Source organism: Ranitomeya variabilis, chromosome 5 (genome assembly GCF_051348905.1).
Source record: "Ranitomeya variabilis isolate aRanVar5 chromosome 5, aRanVar5.hap1, whole genome shotgun sequence".
Taxonomy (NCBI): domain Eukaryota; kingdom Metazoa; phylum Chordata; class Amphibia; order Anura; family Dendrobatidae; genus Ranitomeya; species Ranitomeya variabilis.
Window position 1 is genome coordinate 178,454,169 of NC_135236.1, and position 17,250 is coordinate 178,471,418.

Genomic DNA, 17,250 nt, shown 5'->3' on the forward strand with positions numbered 1-17,250 from the left:
AGGCACATGGCTCCTGCATTTTGGGCTGTTCATTTTGTTTATATAGCTTTCCACGGGCAGGTGTCTGAACAGTCGAGACTCAGATCCTGCTCTGCCCTTCCAGGTGTTTCTCACAAAATTAGAATATTATCAAAAAGTTAATTTGTTTCAGTTCTTCAATATAAAAAGTGAAACTCATAAATTATATAGTCATTAAAACAGAGTGATCTATTTCAAGTGTTTATTTGTTAATGTTGATGATTATGGCTCACAGCCAATGAAAACCCAAAAGTCATTATGTCAGTAAATTAGAATACTTTATAACACCAGCTTGTAAAATGATTTAAAAATTTTCTATAAAATAGTTTTATTGCCTAAAAGTGCCAAAACATAAACTATATAAATGTGGTATAGCTGTAATCGTACTGTCCCAAAAAGTAAAGCTACCTTACCAATTTTACCACAAGCGGAATGGCATAAACAAATCCTGAATTGTTGATGTTTGTTCATTCTGCCTCCCAAAAATTGGAATAGAAGGCGATCAAAAAATGTCATGTAGCCGAAAATGGTAACAATAAAAATTTCAGCTAGTCCCGCTAATAAACAAGCCCTTACACGACTGTCGGCAGAAATATGGAAAAGTTATAGCTCTCAAAATATAGTGATGCAAAATCTTGTTTATGCAACAAAAAAAGCGTCTTTCAGTGTTACAGCAGCCAAACATAAAAACGTGATATAAATCTGGTATCGCCTTACAGAAGTTGTCCACTACAATAACTTTTTTTTTTTTCATAAATCTTGCTATTAAGTGCTACTGAAAACATCCACTGTGTTTATTTTAGCAATATTACCTTTTATCATGCTGTAGCAGCACGTCTTTAGTGCTGGATCCAGCTCTCATGGGGTTAATCGACAACTTCCTTTCTCCTGACTTATTGTGCTCTAATACTACAAGTTCCATGATGCATTGCACTGGCCTCTAAGCCCGAACCTAGCACACCCACTCCAAAACACACCCCAACCCCTCCCTCCTCTCCCCCCTCTATCTTCAAAAAGATTTGTGATGTCATTTCTGTCCAACCTCCTCTTCTACATTTGTCCAACCCACACTCCATTACAGATAGATAGATAATAGATAGATACAGAGATATATCTATATCTATTTCCATAGATATGTCCATATCCATGTTTCTAAACCCTTTCACCCCTGGAGCTTTTTTCGTTTATCGCTCCCCTTCTTTCCAGAGCCATAATTTTTCCATCAATATGGCCATATGAGGGCTTGTCTTTTGCAGGTCAAGTTCTACTTTTGAACTACATCATTGGTTTTACCATGTCGTGTAACAGAAAATGTGAAAAAAATTCAAAGTGCGATGAAATTGCAAAAAAAGTGCAATCCCACACTTGTTTTTTGCTTGGCTTTTTTGCTAGGTTCAATAAATGCTAAGGCCTGTCCCACACGTCCAGATAATTCCGGTACCGGAAAAAATCGGTACCGGAGTTATCCGTGTCTGTGTGTCCGTGAGCTCACGTAGGCCATCCGTGTGGCACACGTGCGGCAGCCGTGTGCCGCCTGGGTACCACACGGACAGTGCAGGAGAGACAGCGCTATAGTAAGCGCTGTCCCCCCAGCATGGTGCTGAATCCGCCATTCATTCGTTCTCTCCAGCGCTCGCTGGGGAGAAGGGATGACATTTTTTTTGTTTTTTGTGTTTTTATGTGTTTAAAATAAACTTTAGGGCATCCTCCCCCCTCCCACCCCCTGTACGCCTGCCCGCTGTTATTAAAATACTCACCTGGCTCCCTCGCAGTGTCCTGTCCTGGCCGCACCTTCTACTGTATGAGCGGTCACGTGGGGCCGCCGATTACAGTCATGAATATGCGGCTCCACCTCCCATAGGGGTGGAGCCGCATATTCATTTCTGTAATGGGCGGCCCCACGTGACCGCATACAGGAGAAGCTGCGGCCAGGACAGGACACTGCGAGGGAGGCAGGTGAGTATTTTAATAACAGCGGGCGGGCGCACAGGGGGTGAGAGGGGGGTGGGGACATGGATCTTTATGTTAAACACGAGAAACAAAAAAAAAAAAAGAATTATTCATATCTTCTCTACAGCAAACGCTGCTGCAGAGAAGATATAAATGGCGGCTTCAGCACCATGTGGGGGGGACAGCGCTTACTGTAGCGCTGTCTCCTGCACGGCACACAGACTGCACACGGACAACGTCCGTGTGCGGTACGTGTTTTACACGGACCCATTGACTTTAATGGGTCCGTGTAATACGTACGTTCCCACGAACACTGACATGTCTCCGTGTTTGGCACACGGAGACACGGTCCGCAAAAAATCAATGACATCTGCACAGATGCATTGATTTCAATGTGTCTACGTGTGTCAGTGGCTCCGGTACATGAGGAAACTGTCACCTCACGTACCGGAGCCACTGACGTGTGAAACCGGCCTAAGGCTGTGTGCACACTTTGCGGATTTGATTGCAGATCCGCAGGGTTTTTTGCTGCACAGAATTGCATCAAATCCGCAGTGTAGTGCACAACCAATGTAAGTCTATGGGAGTCGCAGACTTGTTGTGCACATGCTGTGGAAAAAGCCGCACCGAAACACAGCTTTTTCTTCTGCAGCATGTCACTTCTTTTGTGGTGAACTGCAGCGTTTCTGCACCCTTAGACTTGCATTGAGTCAGGCACATCCGCAGCAAAACCGCAGATGTAAAAAAGATCTGCAGTTTTGCTGTGGATGTGGGTCCGAGAAACGCTGCAGTTCGGGAGGAGGGAAGTGTGTGGGCGGAATGTGGGCAGTGACTATGTGTGTGTATGTGTGTGCGGGCGGGGTCTGCAGGCTGTTCAGGTGTGTGCGGGGCTATTAGGGTGTGTGCGGGGGGTCTTTTGGGGTGTGTGCGGCATCATCCGATGGGACTACAAGTACGCAGCATCCAATCTGCAGCTAATCCGGAGGTAATCCGGACAGTGGACACGCATCCTACACTATCCATACATCTATCAATAGATATATCTATCCAGATATATCTATAGATAGATGTATGCATCTATAGATATATCTATATGTAGATCTATCTATCTATCTCATCTATCATCTATCTGTGTGTGTAATGGAGTGTGGGTTGGACAAATGTAAAAGAGGAGGTTGGACAATGACATCACAAATCTTTTTTTTGCTCAATAATAAATCTTTATTTAGCTTTCAAAAACGCATACAAAAACGCACAAACTGTGCAAAAACGAATACAAGAATGCATCAAAACCGCACAAAGACTGCATCAAAACTGCACCAAGAACTGCATCAAAACCACGCAAAAAAGCATAAAACCGCACCAAAAACTACATCAAAAACTCATCAAAACCGCGCAAAAAGCACCAAAAACTGCATAAGGCTATGCGCACACGTTGCAGATTTTTGCTGCGGACCCGCAGCAGTTTTCCATGCGTTTTACAGTACCATGTAAACCTATGGAAAACAGAAACCGCAGTGCACATGGAGCGCCCCCACACCGCCGCAGGGCCGAGGGGTACCCGGAGCCGGGCCTCTGGGATCTCAGTCCTGGGGTTGTCACGGTGGCTAGACCCGGTCCGTGGCCCTGTCCGTCAGTGGGGGACGTCCGGTGCAATAAGTGGTGTGGTAACGGTGGTGTAGCGGTGCAGTTGTGGGGTGCAGGTCGCGGTAAATAACGAGGACACCAGGTTGCAGTCTCTTTACCTCTTTACTGGAGATCTCTGAGTCCTCAGTCCAGAATACGGTTCACCAGGCTGCGCAAGTCCGGCCGGTCCAATGACACCTCCAGAGTTCTCTTCACAGGTGGAAATCAGTGCCTTCCTTCTTAGCGCTGTGTGTTGTAGTCCTTCCCTGCTGTGCTCACGGAAAGTACCCCACAACTGTTGTGTCTGTTTCTTAAGTTCCCTCACAACTCGATTAACTGATCTTCTGCTAATCTTCCGTCCCTTCCTGATGTTACAGTAAGAACGGCACCCGTTTGTCAGGTAGGCCTGGAGTTCTTCCGGGACCCTAGTGACGCCCCTCTCCCGCAATTGCCCCCCAAGACTTCATAGGTGATATGTGGTAGACAGCCCGCCTGAGACTGACTGTCCTGCCGCTGTTTGGAGTATGGCTTAAAGCTGTATATTATTCCACTCCCTCGGCGTTCCGGCCACCGGTAATGCGCCTCAGCAAGGTGCTGCCTCTTTCAACAAAACCCCTGCTGGTATTCTCCTTCTGCTTGATTTCGTTTCTCACTCAGCACAATCTATCTCGCTTCTAGTCCTTTCTTGGGCACCGCCGCTATGCTGAGCAGGCACGGTCCCGTTACGTTCTTTCCAATGCCAAGCCTCTGCCAGGATCCCACCCCTGGCAGAGACCCTACTGTCTCTTCCTCCACAACACCCTCTCTCACTAGGTGTTGCTTCGTTCAATCCAGTCAGCGTTCTCTCTAACTTCCTGCCTGACCCCCAGTTTACCCACTATGGTGGGGAGTGGCCTAATGAATAGCACCCTTAGCTCCCCCCGGAGGCCCTGCTGTGAAACATATTGGTGTCTGTGATACCTGATCAGAAGAACTCCTTCAGTGCCATCGAACGCACCATGGCTCCCCTTAGTGGCGAAGCCACAGTACTGCAACGACCAGGACTCTGGGGCGCTGCACTCCCCCCTGGTTAAACACAGTACTCCGGGACTGGGAAGAAAAACAACAATACAGATTAGCAAAAAGACATACAATTTTGTTGAGTGCAAAACAATAAGTATACTTGAACAGGCTTCCCTTTATGGGAGGTGAGGACACTTTAACGTTACAAAACATAATCAAATATCATAGCAACAGGCTACAATTAACTCTCATTACCCAACCGGGTATTCTACTAAGTGCAAATGCTGGAACAATAAATTAACATTGCCTTTAAGAAACATACACTCTTAGTTTATCAAAGGCCTTCCTATAATCACATTACAGGGCAAGGTAACTCTTCATTCTCCTACTTTTTGAACCTGCAGGACCGCCTGTCCCTATGGCACCAGACCTACTGCCTCTCCTTTCTTTTACAGGACCGCCCCGTTCAGCCAGGGCCTACTGCCTTTCTCTACTATACATAGTATAGACATAACATTCCTTTCAGTTTGAGAACATGGAGCCCACTCTGCCTGGCTCCTATAAGGACTCACTCACTAACCCCTACGGGTCTACTTTCTGTCCTTAGTAACGAACTAACTTTCTATGGGGACGCAGGGTTTACCTTCTATCCTCACCTTCATTATTACTTTCTTACGTTTCTATCCATGCAGAACTCTAGTCTACCTCAACAGGCTTTCTGCATCTTTCCTTTTGAAGAACATTATTCAAGCTTCACATTTCAAACATATTAAACACATATAACTTTTCATGTAAAACGGTTACATTTCTTGCAAAGCATCATCATGACATTACTGTTCGGAAACAGTATCACTTTCCAAGTTCAATTCTAACCTCCCCTTTAAGAGGAGATCAAGTCTCTCTGAGGTAGCTCGTCTTCTCAGCCTACCAGTTCATGCCAGAGCTCCGGAATGGCATCTTCGCAAAGTGTCTTTAACTAAAACCAGTAGGAAGCACCTTTAAGAAGGTGCAAACTATTTACAGGAAAGTTCGAATCATGCACAGTCCATGATTACTGCAGTTTGTGTAACTTTGTGCAAAACTTCTGGAAAACAACAATAGTGACCCCGGGTCAACAAAGGGGTCACCTTTTAAAGTTTACCCTGGACGGGTTTAGCAGCAACTTAAAGAACAAACAGTAACTATTTACATTTTCAGGTTTCCAAGGTTTACTCTTTCTCAGGTGGCTCGGGCTCTTGCCCCCCAGCCACTGTGGTGCCAGTGTCCGCGGTTCGAACGTGCAGATGAACTCGACTGGCCAACTCGGTGGCCGCAACCAGGCGCACCGTTGCGATGGTGACAAGATCGGGTGCTCCTGGGACCAGGTCCGAGGCGGTAAGGGTCGCGGCTCCAGACATAAACCGCCGAACATTCCGTGCATACCACCCGAGCGGGTTCTGGTGGCGGCTGTAGGTCACCGAATCCCCCTTTTGCAATGGTTCTCCACTTCGGCCACAGCAGGGAGCCCTCACGTTACAGTGCGCAACAAAAACGTCAGTATCCAATCCTGGCTCGTGTATGAGGCCCCACCCTCTTCTTGCATGGTAGGCCAACACAGTGCCCCGCCTTGTCACGTCTCTGTCATCCCATGCCGGAGGGGATTGTTGTATTCTCGATGGACCCATCGGCTCGGCCTCTTTCCGGCCTTTCCACTGTAGAATCAAGCACTGTCTATATTGTTCCCACGTAAGCACCGCAAGAGTGGACCCGTTCTCCTGGGATCCATCTGTCCCAACCCAGGGGCTGTCCCACCGAAGAACTACTCCATCTAGACTCACATCCACGGGCTCTCCCACTCTAGTCGACAGCGGTGGCACCATCCTCCCCAGGTCACCAGGGGATAACACCATTAACCCTGCCGAGAAGGGTCGCCCTTTACTGAGATGGAGGTGGGTCGTGGAAGCGGACTCGTGAGGGGGAGCAGGGGCGTCTTCCGTACCTACGCCTGATGTGGTTCCACCGATGTCGATCCGGTCCGCTGACAAGAACGCTGGAGTCGGCTGCTGCTCGGACCGCGGCTCTTCCGATGTGGCCCCCGAACGCTGCTCCGCTCGCTGTGGTTCCTCCTCCTCTAACTCCGAGGTCGGGATTGGTGGACGTAGCTCCGCTGTCAGGTTCGCAGGCTCCTGGTCCGTCTCTGGTGAAGGAGGGCAGGCCGGGATCGCTCCTTCCTTGCTCAGGCACTCGCTGCTCATCATCGCTGCCTGATAGTCGGTGGCAGTGCATGCACCTGACTCCGCCATTTCTCCGAGGTCGGGCTTCTCCATCACCCGCTTCCCGCTGTTGCAAATCAGGAGGTTGTCCTCTGCTTTGGGGCAGGTCATCTCCTTGCAGCCCGAAGCGCAGAGGGCGGTATCCATTTCTCGCGCCATTCTGGTAGTCTCCTCCCATAGCACGCCCTCCTTCTTCTCCAAAGTAGCAATGGCGGCGGCTTTTGGCGGGAACTTCTATTGGTCAATGGTAGCACACAGTCTCTCAATAAAGCTACAGTTCATGCACAATAAATCACAGTCTCTAGGCACACATGACCTGATTCTTCAGGCTTAAGTAGATCCTGTTCGTGACGCCAAGTTGGAGCGCCCCCACACCGCCGCAGGGCCGAGGGGTACCCGGAGCCGGGCCTCTGGGATCTCAGTCCTGGGGTTGTCACGGTGGCTAGACCCGGTCCGTGGCCCTGTCCGTCAGTGGGGGACGTCCGGTGCAATAAGTGGTGTGGTAACGGTGGTGTAGCGGTGCAGTTGTGGGGTGCAGGTCGCGGTAAATAACGAGGACACCAGGTTGCAGTCTCTTTACCTCTTTACTGGAGATCTCTGAGTCCTCAGTCCAGAATACGGTTCACCAGGCTGCGCAAGTCCGGCCGGTCCAATGACACCTCCAGAGTTCTCTTCACAGGTGGAAATCAGTGCCTTCCTTCTTAGCGCTGTGTGTTGTAGTCCTTCCCTGCTGTGCTCATGGAAAGTACCCCACAACTGTTGTGTCTGTTTCTTAAGTTCCCTCACAACTCGATTAACTGATCTTCTGCTAATCTTCCGTCCCTTCCTGATGTTACAGTAAGAACGGCACCCGTTTGTCAGGTAGGCCTGGAGTTCTTCCGGGACCCTAGTGACGCCCCTCTCCCGCAATTGCCCCCCAAGACTTCATAGGTGATATGTGGTAGACAGCCCGCCTGAGACTGACTGTCCTGCCGCTGTTTGGAGTATGGCTTAAAGCTGTATATTATTCCACTCCCCCGGCGTTCCGGCCACCGGTAATGCGCCTCAGCAAGGTGCTGCCTCTTTCAACAAAACCCCTGCTGGTATTCTCCTTCTGCTTGATTTCGTTTCTCACTCAGCACAATCTATCTCGCTTCTAGTCCTTTCTTGGGCACCGCCGCTATGCTGAGCAGGCACGGTCCCGTTACGTTCTTTCCAATGCCAAGCCTCTGCCAGGATCCCACCCCTGGCAGAGACCCTACTGTCTCTTCCTCCACAACACCCTCTCTCACTAGGTGTTGCTTCGTTCAATCCAGTCAGCGTTCTCTCTAACTTCCTGCCTGACCCCCAGTTTACCCACTATGGTGGGGAGTGGCCTAATGAATAGCACCCTTAGCTCCCCCCGGAGGCCCTGCTGTGAAACATATTGGTGTCTGTGATACCTGATCAGAAGAACTCCTTCAGTGCCATCGAACGCACCATGGCTCCCCTTAGTGGCGAAGCCACAGTACTGCAACGACCAGGACTCTGGGGCGCTGCACACATGCTGCGGAAAAAAATGCCCCGAAACGCTGCGGTTTACATTCCGCAGCATGTCAATTCTTCAACCTGCTCCATAATAGAAATCCGGAGGTGTAAAACCGCAGGTGGAATCCGCATAAAATCCGTGGTAAATCTGCAGGTAAAATGCAGTGCCTTTTACCTGCGGATTTCTCAAATCCGCTGCGGAAAAATCCGCAGACCTCAAGAATACTTGTGCACATAGCCTAAGAAAACACATCAAAAACTGAATCAAAAACGCATCAAAACCGCACCAAAAACTGCATCAAAACCGCGCAAAAAACGCACCAAAAACGCATCAAAGCCGTGCAAAAAAAATGCAGCTGCGTTTTCTGCCAGGAGATGCAGATTTTGTGCAGAAAAATCTGCACCCAAATCTGCAACGTGTGCACACAGCCTAAAACTGACCTGCAATTATGATTCTCCTGGTCATTACGAGTTCATAGACACCAAACATGTCTAGGTTCTTTTTTTTTTTCTGGTGGTGAAAAAAAATTCCAAACTTTGCTAAAAAAAATAAATAAAAAAATAAATAAAATAATTGCGCCATTTTCCGATACCCGTTTTCTGAGATAACGGGTTGGGTGAGGGCTAATTTTTTGAGTGCCGAGCTGACTTTTTAATGATACCACTTTTGTGCAGATACATTCTTTTGATCGCCCGTTATTGCATTTTAATACAATGTCGCGGCGACCAAAAAAACATAACTCTGGCTTTTGATTTTTTTTTTCTCGCTACGCCGTTTAGCGATCATGTAATATTTTTTTCTTTTAATGAAAACAGCTGACATGTTGTGGCTTTGAAGTGGGCTCACCGCCAGAGCCCACCTCAAAGCGGGGGATACTGCCAGCTGACGTACTGTTCCGACTCTGGAAATTGACGTGACGTCATCAGTAGGAGTGACCAAGCCTCCACAGACAGAGTCTGGAAATTGACATGACGTCGGCGGAAATTTAGCGGCGGCTGAAGCCTGGGGGTCACGTGACCCGGACTCAGCCACCGGCATAGCGCCCCTCACAGGCTAAAACGCCAACATAAAGTATTTACAAAATTCATTAGGGGCCCCGGGGGGATACATTGGGGGATTAAATGAAAGTAGTGGACAACCCCTTTAATCGCACTGACCAGAAGAAAAGTCATCTATTCACTTATACCACATAAGGCCAGTCTCACACGTCCAGATAATTCCGGTACCGGAAAAATCAGTACCGGAGTTATCCGTGTCCATGTGTCTGTGTGCTCACGTGGCACATCAGTGTGGCACACGGGCGGCAGCCGTGTGCCGCTCGTGTGCCAACTGGGTACCACACGGACTGTGCAGGAGACAGCGCTACAGATAAGCGCTGTCCCCTGCATCTGGTGCTGAAGCCGGAATTCATTCCTTCTTCCCAGCAGCGTTCGCTGGAGAGAAGGAATGAAAAATCATTGTTTTTTTTGTTTTTTTTTTGTTTAAAATAAAGATCCTTGTCACCACCCCCCTCCCATCCCCTGTGCGCCCGCCCGCTGGAAATAAAATATACTCACCCGGCTCCCTCGATGCTTCCTCTCAGCGTCAAAGCTTCTTCCAGTATGAGCGGTCACGTGGTATCGCTCATTACAGTGATGAATATGAGACTCCACCCCTATGGGAGGTGGAGCCGTATATTCATCACTGTAATGAGCGGCACCACGTGATCGCTCATACAGGACAAGCTGCAGCGCTGAGAGGAAGCATCAAGGGAGCTGGGTGAGTATTTTATTTCCAGCGGGCGGGCGCACAGGGGGTGGGAGGGGGGTGGTGACAAGGATCTTTATTTTAAACACAAAAAAAATAAAAAAAACAATGATTTTTCATTTCTTCTCTCCAGCGAACGCTGCTGGAGAGAAGAAATTAATGGCGGCTTCAGCACCACAAGCTGGGGGGACAGCGCTTACTGTAGCACTGTCTCCTGCACGGCACACGGACGGCACACGGACAGCATCCGTGTGCGGTACGTGTTTTACACGGACCCATTTACTTTAATGGGTCCGTGTGATCCGTGCGCTCCCATGAACACTGACATGTCTCCGTGTTTTTCAAACGGACACACGGTCCGTGAAAACACGCTGACATGTGCAGAGACACATTGATTTTAATGTGTCTACTTGAGTCAGTGTCTCCGATACGTCACCACACATACCGGAGCCACTGACGTGTGAAACCGGCCTTAGGAACAGCTTACAAAATTAACCCCTTTGTGACAGAGCCAATTTGGTACTTAATGACCGAGACAATTTTTACAATTCTGACCACTGTCACTTTATGATGTTATAACTCTGGAACGCTTTAACGGATCCTGCTGATTCTGAGATTGTTTTTTGTGACATATTGTACTTCATGTTAGTGGTAACATTTCTTCGATATTACTTGCGATTATTTATGAAAAAAATAGAAATATGGCAAAAAATTTTAAAATTTTGCAATTTTCAAACTTTGTATTTTTATGCCCTTAAATCAGAGAGATATGTCACACAAAATAGTTAATAAATAACATTTCCCACATGTCTACTTTACATCAGCACAATTTTGGAAACAAAATTTTTTTTTGTTAGGGAGTTATAAGGGTTAAAAGTTGACCAGCAATTTCTCATTTTTACAACACCATTTTTTTTTAGGGACCACGTCACATTTGAAGTCATTTTGAGGGGTCTATATGATAGAAAATAACCAAGTGTGACACCATTCTAAAAACTGCACCACTCAAGGTGCTCAAAACCACATTCAAGAAGTTTATTAACCCTTTACGTGCTTCACAGGAACTGAAACAATGTGGAAGGAAAAAATGAACATTTAACTTTTTTTTGCAAACATTTTAATTCAGAACCATTTTTTTTTATTTTCACAAGTGTAAAAACAGAAATTTAACCATAAATTTTGTTGTGCAATTTCTCCTGAATACGCCGATACCCCATATGTGGGGGTAAACCACTGTTTGTGCGCACCGCAGAGCTTGGAAGAGAAGGAGCGCGTTTGACTTTTTCAATGCAGAATTGGCTGGAATTCAGATCAGATGCCATGTCGCGTTTGGAGAGCCCCTAATGTGCCTAAACAGTGGAAACCCCCCACAAGTGACACCATTTTGGAAACTAGACCCCTTAAGGAACTTAACTAGATGTGTGGTGAGCACTTTAAACCCCCAGGTGCTTCACAGAAGTTTATAACGTAGAGCCGCGAAAATAAAAAATCACATTTTTTCTACAAAAATGATCTTTTTGCCCCCAAATTCTTATTTTCACAAGAGTAACAGGAGAAATTAGACCACAAAAGTTGTTGTGCAATTTCTCCTGAGTATGTCGATACCCCATTTGTGGGGGTAAACCACTGTTTGGGCGCACCGCAGAGCTTGGAAGAGAATGAGTGCCGTTTTACTTTTTCAATGTAGAATTGGCTGGAATTGAGATCGGACACCATGTCGCGTTTGGAGAGCCCCTGATGTTCCTAAACAGTAGAAACCCCCCACATGTGACCCCATTTTGGAAACCAGACCCCCCAAAGAGCTTATCTAGATGTGTGGGGAGCACTATGAACCCCCAACTGCTTCACAGAAGTTTATAATGTAGAGCCATGAAAATAAAAGAAATCATATTTTTTTCACAAATATGATCTTTTCACCCCCAAATTTTTACTTTCACAAGGGTAACAGGAGAAATTGGACCCCAAAATTTATTGTGCAATTTCTGCCGAGTAGGCTGATACCCCATATATGGGGGTAAACCACTGTTTGGGCGCATGGCAGAGCACGGAAGGGAAGGAGCACTGTTTTGGAATGCAGACTTTGATAGACCCCCCCAAGGAACTTATCTAGATGTGTTGTGAGAACTTTGAATGCCAGAGTGCTTCACAGAAGTTTACAATGCAGAGTCGTGAAAATAAAAATAAAAAATGTTCCCATGAAAAAGATTTTTAGTCCCCAAATTTTTATTTTCACAAGGGACCCCAAAAGTTGTTGTCCAATTTGTCCTGAGTATACTGATACCCCATGTGTGGGGGGGACCACTGTTTGCAAAGAAAATGAAGAAAAAAGAGGCGCAAATAAAGTGCACACACAACCAAATATAAAGTGAAACACGGCTTTTATTGAGACCAAAAAAGTGCTAGCAAGACATAAAAACATTTAAAACACCAATAAAAGGACATACCCAAACAACAACAGCATCCCCTATATATGGGGATGAGACTAAAGCAGGCTCAGGGAAATGAATAGACCCAGATGTTGTATTAATTGTGAAATGAAGATCCGCAAGTACCAACATAAATACACAAATAAATAAGTATACAATCACAAATATGCTCAAATGAAAAAATGAAAAAAACCTCCTATGGATCTAGAAATAGAACGTCATTTATTAGATGAATAATATCGCCACACAGTGGCCATGAAAAAACATAAAGATCCATAGGAAGTAAATAATCTATTTAGAACGCCAGCATGATGGACCGGTCCAAAAAGATTTTTAGATAAATATATAAATAAGCGATAGTAACATTATGGTCCGCAATGCAAATAATAGCACATCATATTGAGCATATTGGGAATCGCATGCAATACATATAAATGCAGATGATCATACTCACTGGAGAGAGCCTGCTTGCTCCCAACGCGTGTCGTTACTCCAGGTGGCTTCGTCAGGGGAAGTGAAGGGATATTAGTCACGTCAAGGGGACCACTGTTTGGGCGCATGGCTGAGCTCGGAAGGGAAGGAGTGCCGTTTTGGAATGCAGACTTTGATAGAATGGTCTGCGGGCGTTATGTTGCGTTTGCAGAGCACCTGATGTACCTAAACAGTAAAATCCCCCCACAAGTGACCCCATTTTGGAAACTAGACCCCCAAAGGAACTTATCTAGGTGTGGTGAGAACTTTGAATGCCCAAGTGCTTCACAGAAGTGTATAATGCAGAGTCGTGAAAATAATAAAAAAAAAATTCCCACAAAAAAGATTTTTAATCCCCAAGTTTTTTTCACAAGGGTAACAGGAGAAATTGGACCCCAAAAGTTGTCCAATTTATCCCGAGTACGCTGATGCCCCATATGTGGGGGTAAACCACTGTTTTGGGTGCACGGCAGAGCTCAGAAGGGAGGGAGCACCATTTGACTTTTTGAGCGCAAAATTGGCTGTGGCGGTTAGAGACCCCTTGATGTACCTAAACAGTGGAACCCCCCCCCCAATTCTAACTCCAACCCTAACCCCAACACACCCCTAACCCTATTCCCAACCCGATCCATAATCCTAATTACAACCCTAACCCCCAAAACACCCCTAACCCTAATCCCAAAGCTAACCATAACTCTAGTCAAAACCCCAAACCCAACACCCCCTAATCCTAATCTCGGCAACCGAGACCCCAGAGAAAATCCGACTCTGGGGGGCGCTATTCACTGGTTTAAGTACCCTTACCTGCCGCCGTTAAAAGGCGTATCGGGGTCGTTAAGGGGTTAAATCAATTCTTCACCTGTTGTTGTGTTTTTTGTTTTTGTTTTTTTTTTATTCTGCCTCCCAAAGATTGCAGTAAGGTTCGGCACACATTTATTCTGCTCTGAGCGCCTTCACTGATTTACATGGAAACCCCGGTGTAATACATACTTCACACAGAACTCTCGTTGGAAGATTCCCTATAATGAGGCAGATGGAGGCACTGTGGACGCTGTCTGAACTATGATCCAGCGGTGACCGTCTTTCTAGGTGTGCATAAAAGTGCCTTGGCCACAGTTTTGTGCACCTCTGAAAAAGACTGAACAGGGGCCAGGTGGAGTCCAGAGTAACTCTGCTGCCTCATTATAGTTAAGTAGATGGAGGCCCGATGCTATCGCATCGGGAGGGTGGTAATGTCATGATGGGGCAGGCTTTGTAGCATTGAGAATCTCTTCCCCCCCATGTGCTCACCCACCTATCCACTCTCTTTCCCCATGTGCTGACTTCTCCCATCTGTGCTCTCTTCTTTGACCTCTCTACCCCATGTGCTATCCCCATTGTCTGCTGTCTTTCTCCTTCCTGTGCTATGTTCTCCCCTCATGTGCTGTCCCATTTCAACTGTCTCCCCCCTGTGCTCTGTCTCTCTCACCCCTGTGCACTTTCTCTTTCCCCATCTGCTGTCTTCTCCTCTTATGTCATCTCTTCTTTGACCTGTGTACCCAATGCACTCTCTTACACGGTCAGACACAGACAATTTTTAAAATGAACTTTGGTTCGTGGGAAAACCCCTTTAATGTGTCCGGCTTCCTCTGCCTGTAGACACGTCGCGTGTCTGCCGCCGGGATTAGCCGAATGATTCACTGTGCCTGTGCAGAATTCGCGCAGGTGCAGTAAATTAGACCGCCGACATCTTTTTGCGGACAGATAGCGGCAGTCACATTAAAACTGTGCACGCGCTCCTCCTGTACAAAGATGGCAGCGACAGTGAATAATTCAGCTGATCCCATGATCATGACAGTGTTCCGCTTGTGGTACCTTACAAGAGGCTGCATACGACGTATACAGTGTGTGTGTGGTGCGACAGTGTTCCACTGGTTGTACCGCACAAGAGGCTGGTACCACTAGCAGTTTCCATATTGAGACACTCATCACTTGGATGTCTCAATATGGCGGTCGGTGAACTTCCGCCGCTTGGAATTCTGGGATCCGGACACATTACAAGGTAAGTATATATTAAGATTGATCCCTTGTAGGTTTCATCTGAATTACATCACTCAGAGATTTAGATGAAAACCCCAAAGGAAGTGGTAAGATTAGAGTACCGGAAAAATGTGATCCCAAACATTCTGTAAAATGTTCCTAACAAAAGCTTCAAATCAATCCACAAAAAAGGAAGTCCCCACTCAGGTCCGTCATCTGTCAATGGAAATATAGGGGGCATCCACCTTACTAGTAGCACAAAGGCTCTGAAAAAACTAAACTGCTCCTTGCCCCTCAAAAGAAATCCAGCGAATTCTGCAATTCCAAATGCCTCCCTCCTTTGTGAGCTCTAGTGTCCCTAAACCACATTTAGTGTCCACGTGTTTGGCATTTCTGTAGCGATGAGAGCCCGCCTAATTTATGGGTGCATGTCTCAAGAAGCGTGAGCTGAGTTGAATGCACTGGTCACTACAACCTACTGGTCACTACAACCTACTGGTCACTACAACAGCAGTTTACAATTTTCATTCAGCAACATCCACTATTGCTTGTTTCTGGAAAACACCCATGGAGTCAAAATTGTTACCCTGTAGGAGGGTGGTGTTATGAACAGTAAGGAACACGCTGTTACTTTAAGAGACTGCACCCCCTTGTCTGGCGTGATGGAATGTTCTGCTTCTCCCCTGCAATAGACTGTATGAATGGACTGGACTGTGCAGATGGCAGGGGAGGAGCCTGAACTGCGTGTGTGAGCTGAGGCTGCTGCCGAGAGAACTTTGTGCTGATAGCTGCAAGAGAGGTGAACTGTGTCCTGATATAGCTGCAAGAGAGGACCCCCATGCTGTAACGGAGTGGACTTGTGAGATTTGACGGACTTTTCCAGGTGCAGCGAGGGTGGCAGTCCTGTGTTAGTTCGAGGAGCCACGAAGATACCGAGAAAGGGATTTACAGTTTCCAGGAGCAGCTCCAGGACCCAGAAGACCACGTTTCACGGAGCTGGCAGAGAGCTGTGTGCACCACCGTACTGACTGCTGGGGGCCCCCGTGTTAGATCTGAGTCCCCAACATCACCGTGAGTTTGTTCCTGTTTTGTGCACATGTCTGGACCTAGTGTAGGCTTCAATAGTCAAAACACGGCAGCCGTGTAGCCTGCTTTGTAAAGGCCAGGGAAGTTATACGTAGAGTAGCATAATTCTTTGTTTATTGTTTGCATTTACTTGTGTAACATATATTGAGTCTGTAACAGTTGGAGCACCGTGCTATTTTATGGAAAGCTAAAGAATATAACTCTTGTAAATTATCTTTTGCCATTGCATACCCCTGTTTGCATCTTCCTCATCCACTTCATTCCCCTGGCCATCGCTTCAACCCCACTTGTAGATAAATTCCAAAAGGAGTATAATTTCTAAAATGGGGTCACCTGAAGGGAATTCTGCTCTTTTAGTACTTAGAGGCTCTGTATGTGAGTCCACAAACTATTCTAGGAAAATCTACACTCCAGGAGGCAAATATCACTCAGTCCCTCCCGAGTCTCGCCGTATGACTAAGCAGTACGTACAGCCACATATGGGGTTGTGACAACACCACATTTCTTCTTAATTATGCCAGACATAAATTCCATGGGCTCAGAATTAAAGACTATTGTCTGAATTATTGATCTTTGTAGGTTGAATTGATATTTGTAAATTTATGAATGGTTATTTATCTCTTATATCAGCTCCTACAGTTTATAGTACTATTTTCTTTGCAAAACAGGGACACAAGATCACTGAACAATGATGTTTGCTAATATATTGATTACACATTATACCAGGCCATGCTGTTTGTTGACTTGCAAACATTGAAGTCTAAACTATAAATAATAATAAAAATGAGTGTTAACATCATCACCACTTCCCCTTTCCCTGTGAATGATGGCTTGAAGGCAGTTGTGAACTATTGTCATGGTTCCCAATGGCAAGGGAACGTAAAAAACACATAAGTAACGAACGAGCTCTCGGGTGATGGAAACTCGAGTTGACCGTGAGCTAAATCTACCACACAACTAACAGTAGCCAGGGAGCATACCTACGGCTTCCTATATGCCACGCGCCAGCCGGAGGACTAACTACGCCTGGTAGAGGAAGAAACAGACCTGGCTTACCTCTAGGGAAATACCCCAAAAGATGATAGCAGCCCCCCACATGTAATAACGGTGAATTAAGAGGAAAAGACATACACAGTATGAAAGTAGA